Source organism: Myotis myotis, unplaced genomic scaffold (assembly GCF_014108235.1).
Source record: "Myotis myotis isolate mMyoMyo1 unplaced genomic scaffold, mMyoMyo1.p scaffold_m19_p_17, whole genome shotgun sequence".
NCBI lineage: Eukaryota > Metazoa > Chordata > Mammalia > Chiroptera > Vespertilionidae > Myotis > Myotis myotis.
The window spans coordinates 38444411-38464185 of NW_023416321.1; the positions used below are offsets into that span (position 1 = coordinate 38444411).

Genomic DNA, 19775 nt, shown 5'->3' on the forward strand with positions numbered 1-19775 from the left:
GGTGCGAGCGGGGGCAGTGCCATCAGCACGTGGGAGCAAGCCTGCGGACTGACAGGACTGGGGCCTGCAGTGGGAGGGGCTGGGTGGGGGCGTGGAGGATGGGCCGAGACCCGCCCCTGTGCCCACTGCAGCCTGGCGGCCCACAGTTCCTTTCAAGGTTTAATTATAAGTTGTTTCTTTCAGTTCCTGGGTGCACATTTTAACACATAGCTGGAGTTGGAGAGTATAGCAGAAAGTAACACTGCTCAAATCCAGACATTCTGTGAATGCTCTATTATTTATTTTGAAATGTTCAAGGTGGCATTTGGTTTTAACTGCCTTGGCAGTGTTTTCAGCTAAGTTTGCATATCAGGAGATTAAAAAATGTCTAAGGCTAATTTGATTTTCATCAGAGGTAGTCTCGTTCTTTAGTTAAATATTTGAATGCTGACTTTAAATACTATTGGTTTTGGGAGACATTGGAGAAATTGATTTTCATAGAAAGCACATTAGGTTAGCAAGGAAGACAGTCAAATTTTTAATTATCATAAAATCTGAGAATGATATAGTAGGAGGAGAAAAAGATAATAGGAAGTAGCCAAATGTTTGAAAAGACTGGGACATTTTCGGAAACTAAAACAGGTCCAGAATGTTTGGGGGTGGTGGCTGCATGAGTCAGTGACCGCTATTAGCCATTTTAAGTATCCATTGGGATAGTCTTCTCATTAGTCATAAGACTTCATGAAGGCTCTCGAGGATGTCTGCTCTACTCTAGGTTTACTCTAAATGGGCCACATAGAATATATGTAATATGTCCTTGGCTAGGGCATACAGTCTTAGATTTGCTGCTACCATATTCAGTTCTGCCAAGATTAAATTATATATTTTGAGGATTGAATAGTCTTTGCAGTCATCACTTCCCTGTGGGGGTTTTGGATGGATATTATAGTCTAGAATCCCTTGAAATTGTATTCAAAATTATCTGTGCATTTGTAGAGGGGGAGGGAAGAATCTGTCCCTACATTTAGGTTCTCACAATTGTTTTTTTTTTTTTCCTCCTTAATTATATTTATTTAGAGAGAGGAAGGGAGAGAAACATTGATTTGTTGTTCCATTTATTTATGCAGTCATTAGTTGCCTCTTGTATGTGCCTTGACCAGGGACGGAATCCACAACCTTGGTGTATCAGAACCCCGTTCTAACCAGCTGAGCTACCTGACCAGGGCATAGATTCTCAATAGGGTTTTGAAGTCACCTTCCTGCTGATCTCTTTAATCCTCTTGTCCTGCAACAAATTATCATAGTCTTTGGTACCTTAAAATGCAACTTTAGACTGTAGAGTCCTGTGTACCAACCCTACATAGAGGTGTCTTTACTGACTTGTGCTTTGGGTGATATCATTGCTATCTCTACCTGTGGAGGTATGCTGTCAAGTAGCAGCCCTGTGAAATTCATTTTGGGTGTTGTGAAGATGTTACATTATAGTATCCTTTTTAAGGGGACCTTCACAAGTAAATTCATTCTTGTTATCAATGCTAATACAATGGAACTATGGTTCTTGAACTCAATTTGTTCTGGAAGGCTGTTTAAGAAGCAATTTGTTTGAAAACCTAAATCATTTTTCTCATGAAAAATAATGTAAATTGAATTAATCCGTTTCAGACCCCCAATGATTCTGTTTTAATCTTTCTTGTATACAGTACATGTCTAACATATGGTTTATTCTATAATAATAAAAGCATAATATGCTACTTAGACCAGAAGTCCTTCTGGATGACCTTCCAGATGAAGCCGGGGCTGTGACCCGGGTGCCTGCCTGTGGCCAGAGGGAAGCCCGGGTCCCAGGTGCCAGAGGGAAGCCAGTGCTCACAGCCGGGGGAAGGAAGACCTACTCTTGCACGAATTCGTGTATCGGGCCTCTAGTTTAAGAATAAACGCTTTAAAAACAAAAAAGACATGAAATGTAAATTTACGTACACACTAGAACTTACCCTAAATGTTGAGAGTTATTGATGACTGAAAATGGAAAGGAGGGTTTGGAGGGACGGAGGGATGTTTTTATTTAGAAGGGGAGACCCCTTCCATAAAAATGTCAGGTAGCTGTTCTTCTGGGGTTCTTTCTCTCTTTTGCCTTTTTTCTCATTAGAACTTGCTTCAGGCTCATTGGACCTCTGTGTCACTAAAAACCTATCCAGAGACTTTGTTTTTGCCTGCATTTAACACTTGCCTGAAGTGAAACACTGCATTGTCATTGAACAAGTTTATTGTAAGGTTTGCTACTTCTTTGTCAGGGTGATAGTTCTCAATAAAACTTTGCATTTCTTCCCATTTCCCAAGTATTTCCTTGATTAGTGAAGCAGGAACATCCTCCTTTCCCTCCTCCTCCTATGTAAAAAGCTCCTCTGCTACTGGTAGTTGTTTCTCCCTCTGAAGGTCTTGGAGTTCCTCCGTGGTAGGCTCAGTGTTGTGGTCTCCCACCAACTCTTCCACATCATCACCTTCCACGTCCAAGCCCATGGACTTGCCCAGAGACACAATATCCACAGTAGACATGGGCTCATCCCCAAAGCCCTCAAAGTCTCTTTAAAGAACAGACCCCAGGCCACAACTTCTTCCAGGCTCTAAGCTGATTGAATGGTCCTGGAAGACACATCACCCCATGCTTTGTCTGTGATCCTCAAGCAAGTGAGGTTATTAAAATGTTCCTTCCAGAACTCCTTGAGGGTTAAGTTAGTTTCAAAGGTCACCTCAAAAACACCTCTCAAACAGCGTCTTTGTGTAGAATTTCTTAAAATTATAAATGACCTGCTAGCCCGTGGGCTGGATGAGAGGAGTTGTGTTAAGTGGCAAGACCTAACGGTAATGAAGCTGTACTCTACCAACTCCTTCTCCAAGCCTGGAGGGTGGGCAGGAGCCTTTTCCATGATAGGAAATGCCCTGAGTAGGAATTGTTTTTCCTGAAGATATTTCTTCACACTTGGGGCAAACACTTTATGAATCCACTCAATAAAAAATTGCCTGGTTACCCAAGCTTTGCTCTTGTCCTCCACATAACATTCAGCTTGTTTTTCATGGCATTATTTTTCTTGAAAACTCACTGAGTTTTCAGAATGGTGATGAGTAAAGGCTTCAGTTGAAAATTCCCAATGGTGTTCCCACACAACAATAACGTCAGCCTGTCCTTCTTTGGCTTATGTCCTGGTACTGACTTCTGTGTGATGTAGGTCCTTTTTGGCATTTTTTTTTCCAGAAGAGGCCTGTCTCATAATTGAACCCTTACTGGGGAACACATCCCTTGGCCTCTACGAATTATTGAAATTCTGTCACTAAATCAGCAGCTACTTTATTAGAACTGGCAGCCTCCTCATGCCTCACTACTCTATGAATGCCACTTTTCTTAAATTTTTTTATTTTCAGAGTATATATTTTTTAATTTTTTTTACAATATACAAAATAAAACTATTACCAGATTGTAGATACAAAATAATTAGCCATTTAAATGCAATAAACTTTAATATTTCAAAAAATAAAGATTTAAATTATAATATTACCAAAACTGTACCAACATAGTATAATATCACAAAAGTAGGAAATATTAAAAATGTGCAAATAACAGGATTACTTCTATTCTAAAATAGTTTTTTCCTCTCGCTCTATTTTTGTTCATCAGTTTATGCTGTTCATTATATTCCACAAATGAGTGAGCTTATTATATATCCATGCTGTTGCAAATGGTAAGAATTCCTTCTTTTTTACATTGTGTAGATGTACCACAGTTTTTTGTTTTTTTTTCTAATATATTTTTATTGATTTTAGAGAGTAAGGAAGAGAGAGTTAGAAACATCAATGATGAGAATCACTGATCGGCTGCCTCCTGCATGCCCCCCACTGGGGATCGAGCCCGCAACCTGTGCATGTGCTCTTGACTGGAATCGAACCTGGGATCCTTCAGTCTGCAGGCTGACGCTCTATCCATCGAGCCAAACCGGCTAGGGCTACCACAGTTTTTTTAAGCCACTCATCTGCTGATAGGCACGTAGGCTGTTTCCAAATCTTCGCTATTGTAAATTGTGCTGCTATGAACATAGGGGTGCACATATCCTTTGCCACTTTTCTTAAATTTTTTATTGAACATCACCTAGCCTTAAACAAATTACTTTTCAGCCCTCATACCAGGGGTGTCTTTTAGGAAGTCAGTATGTAGTATCTTCACTTTTTCACATTATTGCCTCAGAAATGCTATCACCGGCTTCTTTTCGTTTATCCAAATCAACATTTTTCTACCTCTTCAATAGCCTGTGATCATTGTTTTTGTGAGCACTTTCACAAACCTTAGCAACATCAGCACCGCTGATAGCCTCTTTGATGTTTTAAAATTGTGTTAATCATGGATTTCGCCATGCCATATACTCAGTAGCCAGATCAGACATGTGAACACCTTTATCTTTTTTAAGTTCTGTCTATTGTTCTCACAACTTTCCTTTTCACTTTTATGCTCTCACTGACCTTCTTAGAACCCATGGTGACTTACTGTATGTACTTAATGATAATAAGCAGCAACAAAAGCAAAAAAAACCCCACAAAAATATTAATAGCACAATTTCCTGAGATGTTAATGATGAGAGGTAGGTTTAGCAGTAAATTGACTCATACTCTCGAATTCTCTCCTTTGTCACTGAGAGATGTGTAACTTGATCATACAGGTGTCAGCATGAAAGGATTGTTGGGTCGAGAACAGAATTTTGTGCAACAACTAAGACATTTTCTGTGAAAAACTTGGTTGAGAACTGAATTGTTTGAGATGGGAGACTTTTGAGGACCAAGATTAACTGTAATTCTTTTTAGTCAGAAAAATAATTTTTTCAACTTTAGTGGCCTTAGTTGTGTGACTCTCTGATCATATTTCCATGTCAGCTGCTAGAAATCTTGATTACAGCAAACTAGTCATTCATCAAAAATTAAGCGTTAGAGCTGAAATTGTAGGCTGTTAACCTTGTGAATGTAGAGGTCTCCTATGAGAATTTTTAAGGCATTTTTATATTATCAGTATTTGCTTCCATTTAATTGTCCCTCCCTTGTTTCTCTTTTTCTCATCTGTTTCTAATTTATATTTGTATTTTATGTATCTCTGTAAAGTGCTTTATACTTGGGAGCAAGATAGGATATTTATTTATTACTTATTGTTAATTTATCTTTATTATTGAAATTATTACAGATGTGTTTCTCTCCCACCCCCAATTGAATCCCTCTACTCCACTCTCCTCCCTCCCCCCAAGACAGATATCTAAAAACCAACCCTAAACCCTCTGCGTTTAGGAATTTCCCTTTTGGGAAAAAAAACATTTCTCTCCTGTTATGTGTTTCTTTCCTATGTAAAACACACTTTATTTGGAAGCATTCCTTTCTCTTTCCCATCTCTGCTTAGTAAAATAAACTCATCCTTTAAAATAAAGGATCAGTTAAAATGTTTTTGCTGCTTAAATGACTTCTCCGACACACACTATCCCTTGCAAAATAGTTGTTCAAGGTTGTTGGCATTGAGAATATGTCTAGAGTAGGGCCTGGCATATTTTTAGTGAACTTTTACCCACTCTACTCAATATTTTATTTTTCCTTAAAAGCATTTATCATTTTTGTACTTAGCTATTAGTTTTATGTGTTTGCATTTTCCCCTTTAATATTAACTGTCAATCTACTCTTAATATCCTATTTCTTTTTAAACTTTTAAAAAATATATATTTTTATTGATTTCAGAAAGAAAGGGAGAGGGAGAAAGTCATGGAAACATCAATGATGAGAGAGACACATTGATCGGCTGCCTCATGCACACCCCACACTGGAGATCGAGCCCACAACCCAGGCACATGCCCTGCCTGGGAATTGAACCATGTATGACCTCCTGGTTCATAAGTCAGTGCTCAGCCACTGAGCCACACTGGCCAGGCAATATCCTGTTTCTTAATCCCCATTCTCTTCCTTTTCTCCTTTTTCAGTCATGTAGTCATATAATATTTTATAGTGATTGTGTTAAGGCACTTGTCAGAATGGTTCATTGTAGCCATGTGAAAGACTGGATGCTTGTAAAAGTTGAACATTTACTGGTATAACCAGAATGGTGGTTGATTGGTTCATGTTAAACAGGATGGATATTCTGCTGGTTTATATCAGGGTTCCTGAACTTGATTGATTCCATTACAAGAAATAATCACTTGATTGAAGACATTAGTATATGTACTGTTTGTAGAAATCACAGGAATTGAATAACCATTATGTTAGTTGGGCAGAAAATTTGCTAAAATAATAGATAATAGTATGTGTCTTAAAAAAACACACACAAAAACTTTGCCAGCATCATGAAGTCAGGGAGACCTAGTTTAGCCATAGATAGCTTGTGAGAAAAAGAGCTGTGTTGATCACCTTTTGTGTTAGTCACAATAGACCAGGTTATTCTGTGATTAAAAGCACACACAACCCTAAAGTCTCAGTAGCTTAAAACACAAAGGTTGATTTCTCATTGGCCTAGGTTAGAGTCTCTGTTCATTGAGGTTACAATCTCAGACTTTGCCAGAGAAAGGCAATGTTTCTCTGGAGGCTCTGTTTAACCAATAGTTAAATTCTCTGGCTAGAAGTGAATGGAGACACTTCCACTTACAAATCATAGGCTAACTTTAATCACCTGGTGTCTGTCAACTATAGAGGGCCAAGAAATCTCTTACTTGAGTGCCTGCTAGGGGGGAAAACCAGAAATATTTGACAACAGTACTAATGATTACAATATTATATTGCTAGCACTTGACAGATAGTATATATTCAGTAAATACATGTTCAGTGGGTGGTACTGTTCAGGTAGCTGTTCTGTAAGGGGTGTTATAGAGGGAACGGCTGATAGATTATATTAGATCAGTGGTTCTCAACCTTGGCTGCCCTTGAGAATCACCTGGGAATCTTTTTAAAATCTTGATTTCTGGGCCTCATCTTCCGGAAATTCTGTTTCTTTGTTACTAATGTTGTGGCCTCACCCCATAACAAAGAAACAGAATTTCCGGAGGATGAGGCCCAGAAATCAGGATTTTAAAAAGATTCCCAGGTGATTCTAATGTGCGCCAAGGTTGAGAACCACTGTATTAGATGAATTAAGCAGACTTTTTATTCTTTTTAAAAAATATATTTTTATTAATTTTTAGAGAGAGAGAGAGGAAGGGAGAGAGATAGAGAGATAGAAACATCATTGATGGGCTGCCTCCTGCATTCCCCCAAATGGGGATTGAGCTCACAACCCCAGGCATGTAACCTGACCAGGAATCAAACTGGTGACCTCTTAGTTCCTGGGTCGATGCTCAACCACTGAGCCACACCAGCTGGGCAGTCTTTTTATTCTTGAATTTCTACAATTGTATTTGCTTCCTCATTAGTACCTTTTTCTCTGGCATCTTTATTCTTTTTCTCTGTTCCTCCTTTCTTGACTCCTATTAAATGAGACTGCAGTATTTTACATACTTTCAAGGGCCATAAAACTATTTGAGTTTATTTGGTATCTAATTGAGATAGCTATCTAATCAATAGAGTTAGGATTATTTCAGTTTAGGTCTGGATACAATGTTCACACTTATTGTTGACCAGCATTATTAATATTTGATGTTCATTGGAGAATGAGCTACATATAAAGTCTCCTTTCAGTAGGTAGAGAATATACTTACGATGAGAATTCAGATTTGTGTTACATTAATGTCAGTAAATGATATTTCTGTATTTTAAAGGTAATCATTTCTATAAAGAATAAGTTGGAATTGGATAGCAATTCTGAATGCTGTATTTTTGAAATATCAATAGCACCCTATTAGTAATCCTAATGTAAAATTAGTTTGAAAAGTGCAATCTTGAATTATTTAACACTTTATAATCAAATTATAGGAAATAATCCATTTTTTTGTTTTGAATAGAACCATAGGTTGTTTTCTTAAATAAGGCTTGCTGTGTTCTTCCTCCACCTTCTCAATTTGAGTCTCTGTAATCTGTTCTATTTTTACTTGTGGATCCTCATACTGAAGCTGTCTCTGATTTCATGCTCTGAAGATCAACAAGGGATCTTCTCTTGTAAGATGAGAATTGTGTAAAGAGGACTGTTAAAAGAGTAAACATGTCTTAGTAAGTTGGTAAGCATTTATTGAATGAGGTGTTTTTCAAGGAAAAGTAATGCTGTACCAAATGTCTCTTGGTACTATGACTAAAGAGAAATAATAAATTCAGTTGCTGGCTTTCTGGCTGATAAGAACTTGATAGAAGTAGTTGTTTGTATTGAATAATATATGTTTAATTTTTAACTCTTTAAGGAATCAATGAAAGTAACACATATGGAATATTTATAAATTGTTGGAAATAAGCCAGGAGTGTTGAATTAAAAGCAGGTCTTGCAAGTCAGTTTTTATCTTCATTTTAATTATTAAATGAAAATGAAACAGTACTGTTTAAAATTCAAATTGAGGCCCGGCTGGTGTGGCTCAGTGATTGAGCATCGACCTATGAATCAGGAGATCAAGGCACATACATGCCTGGGTTGTGGGCTCCATCCCCAGTAGGGGACGTGCAGGAGGCAGCCGATCCATGATTCTCTATCATCATTGATGTTTCTATCTCTCCCTCTCTCTCTGAAATCAATAAAAAAATTTTAAAAAATTAAATAAGTACAATTCAAATTGAGCAACATTGATACTTTTCAAGGCATTGGAATCTGCTTGGGGTTTGGGTTGAAAAGATTATTTGTTAGAAGATTACTTTTGCTAAACATAGCAGAGAAGACCTAATAACACTTTTACCCCCCCCCCCCAAAAGTAATGAACATTATGTATTTCTGACTGCCCACCTAGTGCTATCATTTTAATTATTCTTTCTGGGTCTCTGGCCTAACATGACATCATATGAAACTTTACTTATGAAGCAACTTACTTTGCAAAGCCAATTTAAACTTTTCCGATAATTATGTTTTCAAGTTAAAGTTTGATCTTTTATTTCTTGGGTACATAAATGCATATAATAAAGCAAAACTTGTTTGCATTTTAAATTTTAGGAAATTTCAAAAGGCAGGGAAAATACTTATTCAGTATTTCCCACACCTTAACTCTCATTACTTTTTCTTTTAAAATTCTGGTTTGTCTGTATATTCATAATTTGTTGTTTGAAATTGGTAAGTTTAATCCTTTCTTTTACCTAAGGTTTTTTGTTTGTTTGTTTTAAAGTTACAACAGTCTACCCCTGAGTTTTGCCTGTTCTTTGCTCCCACTTTTGTCCTCTTATGGGTGGCAAGGTAGACTTATTAGAATTGGGCCACAAAAGGTAGCTTTGTCTATTAGCTGGATAGACAGTTGGGTATGCTTTGTATTGATACTGGAGTAATTAGGGAAACAATGATAGATAGGAGATTTTGGGAGAATGGGCCACAGGATATGATAACATATTTATTACTTTTTCTTACTAACGGGAAACAGGGCTTCATAGAGCAGTGGTTCTGAACCTTGGCTGCACATTAGACTCACCTGGGAATCTTTTTTAAATCCTGATTTCTGGGCCTCATCCTCCGGAAATTCTGTTTCTTTGTTTCTAATGTTGTGGCCTCACCCCATAACAAAGAAACAGAATTTCCGGAGGATGAGGCCCAGAAATCAGTATTTTAAAAAGATTCCCAGGTGATTCTAATGTGCAGCCAAGGTTGAGAACCACTGACATAGAGAAATGATCAATTCTTTTGGGACTGGAAATGTTCAGAATATCTTGTCATATCAGAAAACAAAAAAGCTATCAAAGATCACTGGCCAGGGTTCCCATTGGACAAATTACTCACTGGGACAATTTGGGTGGGTAAAAAGAGCAATAATTATGAGCTAAAACACACCAACTGTGTTAAAATCCATGATTTCTCAATACTAAAATAAAGCAATAACAACAAAACATCTTAATGGTCATCTTTGGAAGATGCTATGAAGAATTAAGCATTTACCTTTCAAGACTTTACCTGATAACCAAGTAGTTGGTAAGAGATGTTTTTCTTTATAATAGTATTCCAGGTAATAAATGAAGAAACAAAGAATTAGAATATCACCATTTTGCAACCTCTAATGAAATAGATCTAGGCAATCAATGATCATTAACAAATAAAAAAGCTAGTAAGTAAAAGCTGACAACACCTGAATTCACAGATCATAAAAAGAGGGACAAACCAGACATGTGCCTCTTGATGTGATGCAGTGGCACCACCTATGAAATTTCTTGTCAAAAAATTCAAATCTGAATATGATCAAGCCTCTAGCAATTTATAGCAAATACAAGGTATAGAAGAACATGTTCATAGACACCATTGGTGGATACAGTCAGATCTAGAAGGAAATTCTATAGGACAAGTGTCTTGATTTCTTCAACAAATAAGTGACAAGAAAAGGCTCAGGAAATCTATAAATTAAGAGAGACCTATTAACCAAATACAATGTGAGGATTTTGTTTGGATGAATCCTGATTCTAACCAACTAATTGTAAAAATGCTCATATGGAGCAAAAGGGAAAAATTGATCACAGTACTAACACATTGTTAATTTTTCTTACGATGTGATAATGTTGTGGTTATAGTTTAGAACTTATACTTAAACTAGAGGCCCGATGCACGAAATTCATACATGGGTAGGGTCCCTAGGCCTGGCCAGCGAACAGGGCTGATCTGTGGGGCGACTGGCGGGGTGATGCGGGGAGCCCCGCTGGCACCCACGGGCTGGAGGCAGCTCCTATGTTGAGCGTCTGCCACCTGGTGGTGAGTGTGCATCATAACGACTGGTCATTCCTCCATTCAGTCTATTTGCATATTAGTCTTTTATTATATAGGATAGGATATTAATAAAATCGTGACATCTAGAATTTACTTTAAACTCTCTAGATTGAGGGGTTATAGGTAAGGATATATAGACTAATAAAATGGTCCATGTGGATAATTGAATGCAAATGATGGGTACATGATAGGTCATTTTACTATTCTACCTTTCTGCAGAAAATTTGGTAAGTTTTAAGAAAGGTGAGCCCAGCCAGCATGGCTCAGTGGTTGAATGTCGACCTCTGAACCAGGAGGTCACATTTCAATTCCTAATCAGGGCACATGCCCAGTTTGCGGACTCGATCCCTGGTGTGGGGTGTGCAGGAGGCAGCTGATTGATGATTCTCTCTCATCATTGATGTTTCTATCTCTCACTCCCTCTCCTTTCCTCTCTGAAATCAATAAAAAAAATTAAAAAATACATATTTTAAAAAAGGTCACGTGTTGCTGCCTTGGTCTTATCTAAATTGTATAAAATTAAAATATGCATTACCTAAATGAGTTCTTGCAATTGTTAAATTTTTTTCTTGAGCTGGTTAAGACTAGGTGAACTTTCTGGTGATGGTATTTATAATTTGAATAATCTGTGAAACTTAAATTCATACCTCATTTTTGCAAATGTAGGGTTACTCTAATTTGCCATCAATTCATGCTTGTCTAGTGCTATACATTTTACCAGGGTGTACCCAAAGCTACAGTATAAAATATGGTGTGAATATCCTGGAACTAATAAGTTTACCTGAAAATTCAAGAAAAATCACGAATACTGAATTAAACATGATTATATATTATAGAGTTAAAATTAGCATTTTGCCTTTATCTTTAAGAAAAATTATATTTGAAAGAAATTTATATTTGGGTTTATTTATGGTTCTCTCTAGTTATTGGAGTATTTTGTTTGCCAACTTCTTAGTTTACTTATGTGCCTTGTGGTTAGGTTAAGGATTTTTTATTTTTTAATACTGGGATTGAAATAACTACTGAGACCCATTCCTTTTAATTTGACCACTAGCTTTATTACTAGGGCAAGCTGTATTGACAGCCTGTTTCATATTATTGATTGGCCTTCTGGGTTGTAGATTCTTTGTGGTATAAACTGTATGTTGTGTGGTCAGTCAGTGTTAATGGCAATAACTATACTATTTAAAAAATATATTTTTATTGATTTCAGAGAGGAAGGGAGAGAGAGAGAAAGAGAGAGAGAGAAACATCAATGATGAGAGAGAATCATTGATAGGCTGCCTCCTGCATGCCCCGTACTGGGAATGTTGCCCTGATTGGAAATCGAATCACGACCTCCTGGTTCATAGATTGATGCTCAACCACTAAGCCACACCAGCTGGGCAATAACTATACTCTTTATTGCTTGTTTTCTTGTTTTACTATTTATCCCTCATATTACAGTGCCTTACTATTCAGAATAACTTTGGCTCTGCCTTCAATAAGTGAAGGATTCAGTGTTGTTTTAGAAACCTTCTAGAGCACCAATGTATTTGTTTGCTTCAGTTCTTTCCTTTGGATAATAGCCATTTCTGTTTTCTTCCAGAGGCATCCCTAGAGTTTTAGTCTCCCGAGTTTATATCTGTTGTGACTGAAGATAAATTTACCAGTAATATATGTATATATTTTTTCCATTCTGGAAAAAAGGTTTGAAGAAGAGTTTAATGAAATCCCTCATCCTCTTATATAGGAAAAGAGTAGTTGACTTTGTTTTAGCTTTTAAGTGATAGGCTCATGTAGAAATGATCCTACATAGCACTTGCAATTTATTTTATTTTTTATTTTTTTTAAATTTTTTTATTGCTTAAAATATTACAAAGGGTATTACATATGTGTCCTTTTTTATCCCCCGCCCTTGACAGTCCCCTGGCCTCCCTTACCCCCCAGTGTCTTATGTCCATTGGTTATGCTTATATGCATGCATACAAGTCCTTTGGTTGATCTCTTACCCCCCTCCCTCCTGCCCCCCAACCCTCCCCGGCCTTCCCGCTGCAGTTTGACAATCTGTTTGAGGCAGCTCTGCCTCTGTATCTATTATTGTTCAAAAGTTTATAATGGTCTCTATTATCCATGAAATAGACACCTTTCAAAAGAGGACATTCAGAAAGCCAAGAGACATATGAAAACATGCTCAAAGTCACTAATCATCCGAGAGATGCAAATCAAAACAACAATGAGGTACCATCTCACACCTGTCAGAATGGCTATCATCAACAAATCAACAAACGACAAGTGCTGGAGAGGATGTGGAGAAAAAGGAACACTTGTGCACTGCTGGTGGGAATGCAGACTGGTGCAGCCACTATGGAAGACAGTGTGGAGTTTCCTCAAAAAACTGAAAATGGAACTCCCGTTTGACCCTGTGATCCCACTTCTAGGAATATATCCCAAGAAACCAGAAACACCAATCAGAAAGGATATATGCACCCCTATGTTCATAGCAACACAATTCACCATAGCTAAGATCTGGAAACATTCTAAGTGCCCATCAGTAGATGAATGGATTAGAAAACTGTGGTATATCTACACGATGGAATACTATGCTGCTGTAAAAAAAAGAAGGAACTCTTACCATTTGCAACAGCATGGATGGAACTGGAGAGCATTATGCTAAGTGAAATAAGCCAGTCAATGAAGGAAAAATACCACATGATCGCACTTGCAATTTAAAGTGCTGACAGATCAAGTTTAATTCTATAGTCTTAAGAAATATTTGAGTGCCTACTTTTCTAAATATAGTAGTGCTTAGAACAGCCATGGGCAAACTACGGCCCGTGGGCAGGCCCGTTTGAAATGAATAAAACTAAAAAAAAAAAAAAGACCGTACCCTTTTATGTAATGATGTTTACTTTGAATTTATATTAGTTCACACAAACACTCCATCCATGCTTTTGTTCCGGCCCTCCGGTCCAGTTTAAGAACCCATTTAAGAACCCAATGTGGCCCTCGAGTCAAAAAGTTTGTCCACCCCTGGCTTAGAATCTTTAAAGAACAGAACATAAAAATCTTGCTGGTACAGAATTTATATATTTAGTGTGGGAAGACAGATAAGCTAGATAACTAGGTTTAAAATATGGTGTATTAGTCTGATAAGTGCCCCAGAGAGAAAAATAAAATGGGGAACTGAAATAAAAAGTTGGGTGGAAAAAAAAAAAAAAAGTTGGGTGGAGCATTGATGTCTGGGGGGAAAGCTTTCCAGGCAGAGGCAATAATAAGTACAAAGGCTCTGAGGTAGTGGGAGGAGGGGCCTAGTTTGTCAGTGAAACAGCAAGGTGGCAGTGTGGTCCTTATAGGTAAGGACTTCCTTTTACTCTTGAGTGAGATAAACTGTAAAAAATTTTTCAGCACAGGTGTGACATGATCTGATTTAAATTTTAACAGGATTGCTTTTGGGTTTTGATGCTGAGAATATAGACTGCATAGAGAAAAGGTAGAAATAAATAGAGTGGTTATAAGACTGTAGCAATGCCAGATGAAATATTGGCTTGGACATGGTGGCAGTGGAAATGATAAATGGTTGAATTCTGTATATATTTGCTAAATAGAGTTGTCAGGATTTACTGATGAACTAGATTTTTTTGGGTAGTGGAGTGTGTGAAAGAAAATGAATCTAGGACGCCTTCAAGGTTTTTGGCCTGTGTAACTGAAAGGATGAAGTTGGCATTAACTGAGATGGAAGAGACTACAGGACAAGGAGAAAAAATTACCAGGTGCTTGGTTTTGAATATACTAATTTTGATTTGCCTATTGGACATTGAAGTAGAGAAGTTAGACAGGCAGCTTACCATATATAACAAGGTATTCAGTGATGAAGAGGCTTGGCTTAGAGTCATAAACTGGGAGATTGTTAGTTTATAGATTGTATGTAAGCCATGAGGATAAATGCAATCAGTAAGAGAAGAGGATAAAGGACTAAGACTTTGGGCACATCAGCATTAAGAAGTCAGAGAATTGCCGAAACCGGTTTGGCTCAGTGGATAGAGCGTCGGCCTGCGGACTGAAGGGTCCCAAGTTCGATTCCGGTCAATGGCATGTACCTGGGTTGCGGGCGTATCCCCAGTGGGAGATGTGCAGGAGGCAGCTGATCGATGTTTCTCTCTCATCGATGTTTCTAACTCTCTATCTTTCTCCCTTCCTCTCTGTAAAAAATCAATAAAATATATTAAAAAAAAAAAAGAAGTCAGAGAATTACATGGAAGCATGGAACAGAGTACAGAATTTTGGAGGGAAGATGGGGGAGGGTGGGTGGGTGGGAGGTAATCAACCATGGACCTTGTGTGCATGGGCCCATGGATACAGACAATTGGGCGGAGACCCTCTGGGGCAGAGGGCAGAGGCAGGGTGGAGGGGGTCAATGGGGGGGGAGAAAGCGGGACATATGTAATAGTTTCAACAATAATGAATTATTAAAATAATAAATAGGTTAAATAGTTGTTCATGAATATTTTGCACATTAGTATTTACTCCTTTTGCAGATGTTAGGATTTAATCTCATTGACTTGTGAGTGGCCTTTACCCACTTGGGGATTAACTCTGTCAAACATGCAAATATTTTCCCCTCAGCTTTGTCCTTTGGGTTCCTTTCTCCCCCTTTTAAGTCTTTGAGAAACTTAAAGGTTCAGTCTTTTCATTTGCAGCTTCTAGGTTTTGTATATGATTTAAGGCTTTTACTAAACCAATATTATAAAGATCTTCCCATCATATGCTCCACATTTTCTTTTTTTACTTTGATGGGTTTGTTTTTTACTTTTAAACATTTTATCCATTTGCACTTTTTTTTTAAATTGTAAGGAGTTAGGTAGAGATTGGCTTTGTTTTCTCTAATGAGCTAATTGTCTTATCACACCATTTTTTACTAATCCATTCTCCCCACCTGATTTGAAATGCTATCAAATTCATTACATACCAAATCTCTGTGTGTATTTTGGTTAGTTTCTGTTCTCTAGATCTCCAAGTCCATTCTTAGGCCAAATTATACTATGTGGATTACTGTAATTTTAGAGTTTTTTTCATTTACATTTATCTTATTTTTATTAATTATGAGCAAAGAGATTAAAAAATCAATTCTAAAGGACTTATAACAGCTGCCCTTCTCACTTGTAAAGTCAGTATCAATTTTGAGATTTTGATTTTTAAAAAAGTCACTTTTTTTTGTCTGGAAGTTTTTGGGATTTGGTTTTTTGAAATTTTATTTTGATGTATGTTAGTGTGAACCTTGCCATTAATGTCTTAGGCATTTTGAAGGTCCTATTACAAATTTAAGTGTAGTTCTGGGAAAATTATGTGTGTGATGTCCCTCCCCTTTTCTGGTTATTATCTCTTTCTGGAACTTAGGTTAATGGGACATTAGACTTGTTGATCAGTGTGGAAAGCTTGAAGTGAGCAGTGGGGAGAGAAGTAGGAGATGAAGTCAGACAGCTAAAGGGGAAGGTAGGACTTATGAGCCATTATAAGGACTTCCACTCTAAGTAAAGTGGAGAGCCAAGGAGGGTTTTCAGCAGAGGAGAAACATCATCTGACTTTAGGATCACTTTTTAAAATGAAAACGGCAACTCTCAGCCTTACTGAATAAGAGGGGATTACTGGTATTTGAAGATATAGTTAGAATAATAGTTAGAATACACTTTTTAGTAGCTAGAAAAATTTGTCCCTGAATACTTAAAATTCAAATGGCACAATAGATGTGCTTTTAAAATCAAACTTAAAATATTTTTCTTTTTGTGTATTTTAAGTAAATTTTTAATGCAGTGTTTTACTTTTGAATAGCCTGTTTTAATTTATCTACTGCATTTTTATTAGTATTTATGTGTAAGGAAGCTGTTAATTTGTTTAATTGGTTGCTTAGTTCTAGGTTTTCATTTGGTTTTGTTGGTTTCCTAGCTATAAAGTAATTATTTTCAAATCTCTTCTTTAAATATATTTTAAACCTGAGTACATTGCTTGATTGTTCTAAAAGTGTTAAATGTTTTTATTATTTATTACTATGAATAGTTTATTTAACTATTAATGGTGTTACATGCTTTCATTTTTCTTTCAAAGAACATTAGTTTTGTGATTGTTCATCTTAATTTCCTCTCTTCCACAATAGTTTTCTTGGCAGGCATCCTTGTTTTGTCCTGTTAGTGGACTTTAATGGGACTACTTCTGGTTTTCACCTTACTGGCTTAATATGTTATCTGTGTATATAAAATCTTTAACAAATATATACATATATACAGCTTAATGTATATTATGTGGTGTCTTAAAATATTCATTCTATACCCACCTCTTTTATTGGAATTCTCTCTCTCTTTTTTTAATCCTCACCCGATGATTTTTTTTTTTTTACAGAGAGGAAGGGAGAGGGATAGTTAGAAACATCAATGAGAGAGAAACATTGATCAGTTGCCTCCCGCACACCCCCTACTGGGGATAGGCCTGCAACCAAGGTACATGGCCTTTGACAGGAATCAAACCTGGGACCTTTCAGTCCGAAGGCCAACGCTCTATCCACTGAGCAAACCGGTTACGGTCCGATGATGTTTTTCCATTGATTTTAGAGAGTGGAAGAGAGGGAAAGACTGAGAGAAACATCAATGTGAGAAAAACAACACATCGATTGGTTGCCTACTGCACACACCCTGACCAGGGCCCGAGCCTGGGAGGAGCCTGCAACCGAGGTATGTGTCTTTGACTGGAATTGAACCCGGGACCCTTTGGTCCACAGGCCAATGCTCTGTCCACTGAGCCAGACTGGCTAGGGCTGGAATTCTCTTTCCTTTTAAGACTAGCATTTTATGAGATTTTCAACAATAAAAATGAATGCCTTTTCTCTTTAGACTTTAATATGATGTTAGCTCAAAAGATTGAGCCTCTCTTCAATTTGTGAAGGAGTGACACCTTTTAAATTTATTATTGGATCATATTTACTAAAATTTTAATTTAGGAAGGTCCCATAGCATAGAGTTTAAATGCCTCATCTCTGGAGCCTCATTGTATTGAGTTCAAACCCCAACCTCTGTTATCTAACTTCTCTGGGTCTGTTTGCTCAACTGTAAAATGGAGATAAGTTGTTGTTCTCAGCACATAGGCAAGGAGTGGTAAAAAGTCAGTAGGAACTAGCATTAATGTTATGATGTACAAGTTGTTAAAATACTTGATCCATTCTTGGCTATGACCCTTCTTCCTTGTGATCTAGCCACTAAAAGGATAATATGTGGCACAAAAAGAGGGCCTTTAGGACTAGGCTCCAACCTAGCCTAGCTCTGGCATCCTTCTGATGGGTTTGGTAACTATTCTATATCTGCTGTCAAATATTTGGACCCTCAAGCTTGTCAGATTGTTTTGAGAATAAATGAGTTGATGTTATGAACCTTGCCTATCTAGACCAGTGTCTGGAATATATATATGAAGTACCATATAATAGTGTTTGTTATTATTTAGAATTTTTTCAAGATTTTTGTCTGTGATTGGCTTGATGAAATGTAAGGAATTTTCTTTTCTGGATATAGTTTAATAAAATTTTTAATAAAGGAATTACCTTTTGAAATTACTATGAAAATGCCTGGGACTGTTGTTTGGAGTGGTTGGGAGCTAAATCTTTGACAATGTATTCAATTCTTTGGAGGTTATCTAGGGGTTTGTTTTCTAGTCTACTTGATTCCACTTGATAATTTGCATTTTCCTAGAAAACCATCAATTTTATCTGCATTTTAAAATTTAGTAGCTTAAAATTTCCTGGAAACTTCATACTTATTTTGGTTTCCTCTGCATCTTCTTATTTTTTAGTTCTAATGTTATGTAAATTATTTTAGTCTGGTTAATGGTTTATCTGTTTTGTTTTTTCCTTCAAAATGCAACTCCTCTGTTTTAGAATTAAATGTATTAGCTTCTGCTTTCTAGTGTATAACTTGAGAATTTCTTAAATTCTTTTATTCTGATTTTCAAAGTATTTCATTTTCTAATCTTGAGTGCTTAATACATTTAATTTCAACTCTTGATCCATTGAGTATAGCTTTATTTGTGTGCTAAAGGCTTTTTATATAGGAAGCTTTTATAATTGTTATTTACTAGATAGTCTGTATTGCTTTTGGTTTTCATCTTTGAATGGAGAAAGTTTAGGGTGAGATATATATAAGTGGTCAAGTCTCCTCCACTAAGGAGAGTAGCTTAATTGCTTCATTGTCAGATTATGGTCTCTATCATTTCTACTTTTTTGAATTTTAAGGTATTATAGTGTAAATAGATGATCAGTTCTTATAAATGTTCCATAAGGATTTCATCCCATTCCTTCATATGTCCAGCCATTTTATCATTTGTTTTGTTTGATCTTTCAGGACTGAAATGGTGATTACCTTCTATATTTATTTTTGTCCAGTTTTCTTTAAAGTTTTGATTCCAAATATATATATTTGTAGGTTTTGGTGTATATAGTTTTATAAACATTATGTCTTCTTTATAGATTATAATTGTGATCATTTAAAAATGTGACCCTCCCCCCCTTCTTTTTGGCCACCTTTAGTGTTTACTTTGAATGCAACTGGTTTTAAGAGTGTTTACACTTGCCTGGTATGCTATTGTCTAACATTTTACTTTTAACCCCTCAGTCTTTGTTTTAGGTTTGTCTCATGTAGACCCCATGTAGTTGGAGATAAAGATTAGTCTTTTTGACCCAATCTGAGCTACTGTTAATAATTTATATTAATGTGGCCTGGCCAGTGTGTCTCAGTGGTTGAGTATGACCCAGGAGGTCACAGTTCAGGAACAAGCCGGGGTTGCAGGACCCATCCCCAGTGTGTGGGGGTGTGCTGGCGACGGCCAATCAATGATTCTCTCTCATCCTTGATGTTACTATCTCTATCTCCCTCTCCCTTCCTCTCTGAAAACAATAAAAATATATATTAAAAAAATAATTTATATTGTTGTATGTTTGGTTTTGCTTCTGTAATATTCTTTTTTTTCCATCCTA

At 36.8% G+C, this 19775-nt stretch overlaps 1 protein-coding gene across 1 annotated transcript in view; it reads left to right on the plus strand.

Annotated features, from left to right (window-relative positions):
* Positions 1-19775, plus strand: part of UBE2G1 (ubiquitin conjugating enzyme E2 G1) — a 97258-nt gene that overhangs the window by 15408 nt on the left and 62075 nt on the right. The gene's annotated exons all lie outside the window — the stretch shown is intronic.